Consider the following 5426-nt stretch of genomic DNA (forward strand, 5'->3'; position numbering starts at 1 on the left):
AAGATAATTTCCACCCCCCCTGGATCCCGCCTGGCTCCGCCTCCCGAGTGCTGGGATTAAAGGCGTGCGCCACCACTGCCCGGCTTTATTGTACTTAAATTATTTAAATTTTAAAGAAATTTGACGGCTCCTCAGTGCTTGCTGAGCCCTGGCTGCTCTTCCTGAGAATCCAGGTTCAATTTCCATCACCCACATGGTGGCTCACAGCCATCTCAAATTCCAGTTCTGGAGAATCTGGTGCCCTCTTCTGGTCCCTGCAGGCCCTGCATGCCAAGGTGCAGACAGAATGCTCATATACATAAAATTAAAATAAATCTTTATTTTAAAATCAAAGGAAATAAAAATGTTTTAAAGAAATTCTTCAAACTGCTACAAGTGACAGAATGGAGCCCTAGTCCCTGTTGCTGCTAACAGGACTGCACAGAAGCCGCACCAGTGGGCACAATCCAGAAGCCACTCGATTGTCTAGGGGTGTCACTATCCACCTGTCAATCATCGCCAGCCCTGGCTCTACAGAGTGTAAAATCAGCCTTTTACTTAGTTGTGTGTGTAATGAGAGAGTGAAGGTTTTGCCCACACATGTCTGCACCTGTGTGTGTCTGATGTCTTTGGAGGTCAGAAGAGGGTGTCATACCTCCTGGAATTGGGGCATGGCAGTGGTTGTGAGCCACCCTGTAGGTGCTGGGACTGAACTCAGGTCGTCTGGAAGAGCAGCCAGTGTTCTTAGTCACTGTTTCTCCAGCCCTGGAAGCTGTTTTATGGGTTTATGTTGTTGTTGTCTAAGCAGAATCCCAGGATGTAGCCCAGGCTAGCCTTGAGTTGAAATCCTACTGCCTCAACCTCCCAAGTGCTAGAGTGCTGGGGTTACAGACAAGAGCTCTCCCAGCAGTCAAGCCTATTGGCCTCATTTTTGTGGAGACTGCTTGGGATCTATGCCTAGTGTACGCTGAGAGGGTGGTGCGTTAGCCGAGCGCTTCCTTCCTGTCTCATGGGGCAGACCCATCTTCAACTGCTTTGACCCATAGACCTGGCTTTGGGGAGGGTCATCCTCCCCGTCTCGGCTGCTTCCTCCCTTTTCTGAGTTGACTTCTGTTGTCATATCCTGTCCATCTTTGGGTGGGACCCAAAGCCTGGCTGCCGTGCAGCCCGGAGACTAGGGACAGCAGGCTTGCCTTTCACGAGAGTGAGCTGCACTTTCTGTCCTCGTTCACAAGATGTCACCAAAAGGCCTTTGTTGGAGCGGAGGCTGACAGTGCTGCAGGCCCTTCCTGTGGGCACTGAAGAGCTAGGTGGTGTCCCCAAAGCCTGGGTCTGAGCAGCCACCCTCACTCAATTCCTCACTGACAACGGTCTCTTAGTTCCTCAGCTCCAACATGAGTTTGGGAAGTTGGTCTGTGGGTAAATGAGACTCCCTTTCCCAAATTCAAGCTTGAAAAGGGGGATCTTTGCTGTTCTCTCTGGTTTACTAGTGTCTTTTTTTTTTTCATGTGTATGTGTATGTGGTGTGTATGTGTGGAAGTGTGTGTATGTGGGGGGTGGCCCCAAAATTGATATCAGGCATCTCCCTCCATCACTCTCCACTGTATTCATTGAGGCAGGTTCTCTCAGTTGATCCCAGAGTTCAGTGATTCAACTAGTCTGGCTGACCAGTTGTCCTGGGGTTCCTCCGTCTCTGCCGCCTGAAGACTAGGATTACAGGTGGCTGCCATGCCCGCTGGCTTATTGACTTGGGTTCTGGGGGTCAGAACTCCTGTCCCCACACTTGTGCAGCAAACATTTTATCCAGAGCTGTTTCTCCAGCCCACGTCGTCAAGGGTCTTGAGGGGAGTATGGGAGGGGAAGCTGATCTGACTGTTCTTGTCCTGGATAAGGAGTGACTTGTTTTATTTTTCTGGAACAGTGTAAGATTTTATAAACAGGGACAGGAGGGATGGCTCCGTGGTTAAGAGCACATACTGCTCTTCCAGAGGACCTCAGTTTGACTCCCGGCACCCACATCAGACATCTCACAATGAGCTCCAGGGGCTCTGGCCTCTGTGGACACCTGCACTCATGTGCACATACTCACACACAGACACTCACCCACCCACATAATTTAAAATCCTTCACAGGTGTGCCCTATTGTGGGGTTTTAGTTAACTCCAGATGTAGTCAAGTTGATAACCAAGAATAGCCATCATACAATTCCTGCAAATTGTCCCCTGACCTCCACACACGTGCCATGGCACATGCATGTGTGTGCAGGCACACACAATAAATAATTAAAATATAGCCAGGAGGTGGTGGCACATGCCTTTAATTCTAGAACTTGGGAGGCAGAGGCAGGAAGATCTCTGAGTTCGAGGTCAGCCTGGTTTACAGAGCAAGTTCCAGGATAGTCAGAGCTGGACAGAGAAACCCTGTCTTGAAAAACCAAAAAAATAAAATTAAAATTAAAAAAAAAAAAAAAGAATTGACAGTCACTATCACCAAGGAGACAGGCTCTTGGCTGTTAGATGTTCAGAGAGGTTGTTTGCTGTTTGTTTTCATTTGTTTATTCCATCCTTCTACCTCCCCTCCCTATGGGCAGGACTTGGGCAGGACTAGCTCAAGGCTAGCCTGGGCTACAGGTTGAGTTCAAGGCTGGTCAATGAAACTTAGAGAGACCGTGTCTCAAAATAAAAAGTAAAAGGAGGGTAATGGAGAGATGCCTCCACAGTGAGGGGATCTGTTGCTCTTACAGTGCGTTCCCAGTATCTGTGGTGGGATAGCTCATGGCTGCCTATGCCTCCAGCTTTGGGGTATTCATCATCTTTGGTCTGCCTGGACACCTGCACTCATGTACACAAACACACACACACACACACACACTTCAAACTAAGGATAAATCTTTGGTTTGGTTTGGTTTGGTTGGGAGTTTTATGGTTTTTTAAGACAGGATCTCATTATGCAGCCTTGGCTGTCCTGGAAATTTCTATGTAGACCAGACTGGGCTTGAACTCACAGAGATCTGGCTGCACCTACCTCTTGAGTGCTGAGAGGGCACCACTGTACCTGGGCTCAAAATAAATCTTTAAAAAAATTTTTTTGAGGGGGCTGGAGAGATGGCTCAGAGGTTAAGAGCACTGACTGCTCTTCCAAAGGTCCTGAGTTCAATTCCCAGCAACCACATGGTGGCTCACAACCATCTGTAATGAGATCTGGTGCCCTCTTCTGGCCTGTAGTCATACATGCTATATACATAAAAAATAAATAAATCTTTAAAAAAAATTTTTTTTGAAATAACAAGAGAGCTGGAATGTAGCTCAGTGAGTAGAATGCCTGTCCAGCATGCATGATCCCTGGCACCCCAGTAATTGGTCATAGGGCAGGAGGATCAGAAGTTTAGGGTCATCCTCATCTATAACAAGTCTGAAATCAGCCTGAGCTACATGAGATTACGCCAAAAAAACAAAACAAAACAAAACAAAACAAAACAAAACACCTCAAAAAGGTGAAAAGAGAGTTGGAATATTAGCTTAATGATATAGGTCTTTCCTAGAATCAGCTGTAGAGCACATGCCTAGAATCCCCCAGTGAGGGGCTAGGGTGTGACTCAGTGGTAGAGCACCTGCCTAGACTCCCCCAGTGAGGGGCTGGGGTGTGGCTCAGTGGTAGAGCACCTGCCTAGAATCCCCCAGTGAGGGGCTGGGGTGTGGCTCAGTGGTAGAGCACCTGTCTAGAATCCCCCAGTGAGGGGCTGGGGTGTGGCTCAGTGGTGGAGCACCTGCCTAGAATCCCCCAGTGAGGGGCTGGGGTGTGTCTCAGTGGTAGAGCACCTGCCTAGACTCCCCCAGTGAGGGGCTAGGGTGTGGCCTAAGATTTGCAAAACTGCCAGTACTTGGAAATAAAACAAGTATGAAATAAGTAAATGCAAGCTTTAATGGCAATTAAATTAAAAGAGTGGGCGGTGGTGGCGCACGCCTTTAATCCCAGCACTTGGGAGGCAGAGGCAGGCGGATCTCTGTGAGTTCAAGGCCAGCTTGGTCTACAAAGTGAGTTTTAGGACAGCCAGGACGGATACACAGAGAAACCCTGTGTCGAAAACCCAAAAACAAAAAAGAAAAAAGAAAACCATAGCATCCTATGATTTGGAGGAAGCTTATGGGATGAGTGCTAAGCTCACAGACTCCCATTTTAATGATTTATTTATTTTTATTTCATGTGCATTGGTGTTTCGCCTGCAAGTATGCCTGTATAAATGTGTCAGATCCCCTGGAGCTGGAGCTACAGAAAGTTGTGAGCTGCCATGTGGTTGCTGGGAACAGAACCCAGGTCCCCTGGAAGAGTAGCCGGTGCTCTAACCACTGAGCCATCTCTCCAGCCCCACAGGCTCTCATTTTAAGTCAGGCTGTAAGTTAGAAAAGCCTGCTTTAGCTGGAGTTGTGCTCACTTGGTGGCATGTTGCGTAGCGTTGAAGAAGCCCTGGGTTCCATCCCCAGCCCTGCATGCACTGGGCGTGTGTTGCACACCTGTAATCCCAGCACACGAGGAGGCAGGAGGGTCAGCAAGAAGTTAAAGATCATCCTCAGATACGGAGATGATGAGGCCAGCCTGGGCTACATGAGGTCCTTTCTGGACAAAACAAGTGTGCGTGTGGTGTGTGTGTGTGTGTGTGTGTGTGTGTGTGTGTGTGTGTGTGGTGGGGGGCAGATGAAATGGCTCAGTGGGTAAGGACGTTTGCCACTAAGCCTGACAACCTGAGTTCAATCCCGGGCCCCATGTGATGGAGAGCGAGAACTGACTCCTGAAAGCTGTCTTCTGGTGTCCACATCCACACAATGTGTACATGCATACACACAATAAATAAACAAATAAGTAGAGGGAACAAAGGAAGAAAGAAAAGCCAGTTTTATTCCGTTTGTGTTTGGGCCAGAGAGCCTTAGAGAGTGGCCTGGAGGGTGTAACCGTAGTCGGGCTGGATCAGCAGTCCTGCGTGTTGTCATCACAGCGGCTAAGGCCACAGCTGAATCACATTTCCTGATCTTTATTTAGTTAAGCTACAAGCCTGGAGGAGCTTCATTAGTGATTTTTATTTTTAGAGTTTTCAGAAGAGTAATGAAGTCAATTTAAACATGTGTTTATACTGGGCTGACTAGATGGGTCACTGGGCAGAGGCACTTCCCACCACGCCCGAGAACCTGAGTTTGAGCCCCAGGACCCCCAGGGTGGGAGGAGAGAACCAAATCTTGTAAGTTATCCTCTGACCTCCACACACATGCTGTGGCACTTGCCAATCAAACACAAATTAGTAAATGTAAAACAAACTAAATAAACAAAACCGGACATTTTTTCTTTAGGCAGGATCTCACTATGTAGCTCGAGCTGTCCTGGAACTCACTCTGTGTAGACCAGGCCTGCCTCTACCTCCTGAGTGCTAGGATTATAGGCGTGTGCCACCATCGCCC

The sequence above is a fragment of the Peromyscus eremicus genome, chromosome 23 (genome assembly GCF_949786415.1).
Source record: "Peromyscus eremicus chromosome 23, PerEre_H2_v1, whole genome shotgun sequence".
Lineage (NCBI taxonomy): Eukaryota > Metazoa > Chordata > Mammalia > Rodentia > Cricetidae > Peromyscus > Peromyscus eremicus.